Here is a 479-nt window from a genome sequence, read left to right as displayed (position 1 = left end):
CTAAACTTTTAGGCAAATGTTATTAAGCTTTCTCCCAATGTACTTGGAATTACGGGGTGATCTACCGCCAAATTGAAGATCTATGAGTCTAATTTCCAACGCATTAAATGTTTATAATACGACATTGGAGTAGAGAGATATAGGCATTTTTGCGAGACTGCACAAGCTGCTAGGTGACAAGTAGGTGTGTCACCTACTTGGTTAAATGATAGCCCAAAAAGAGGCAATTTCGGGTCAGACAAAGAGCCCATTAAAAGGCTTATCTCCTGCAATATATCCCTCATTATATTTCACAAATAACCAGACTTAAACCCATGCAAACTTCCTCCCAAAAATTATCCACAACCCCTAATTGATTTTCCATCTCTTTCAAGTTCAAATTGGGGGTAAACCCTAGAGTTTGAAGAACCAAGATAAGGGCTGAGTTATCCAACAAGTAAGGTGAGTTTACTGCTATCTTTCATACATTTATTCTGCCG

The sequence above is a fragment of the Nicotiana attenuata genome, unplaced genomic scaffold, assembly GCF_001879085.1.
Source record: "Nicotiana attenuata strain UT unplaced genomic scaffold, NIATTr2, whole genome shotgun sequence".
In the NCBI taxonomy this organism is placed as follows: Eukaryota; Viridiplantae; Streptophyta; class Magnoliopsida; order Solanales; family Solanaceae; genus Nicotiana; species Nicotiana attenuata.
The sequence above is the reverse complement of the archived record's forward strand: the minus strand, read 5'-3'. Positions refer to the sequence as shown.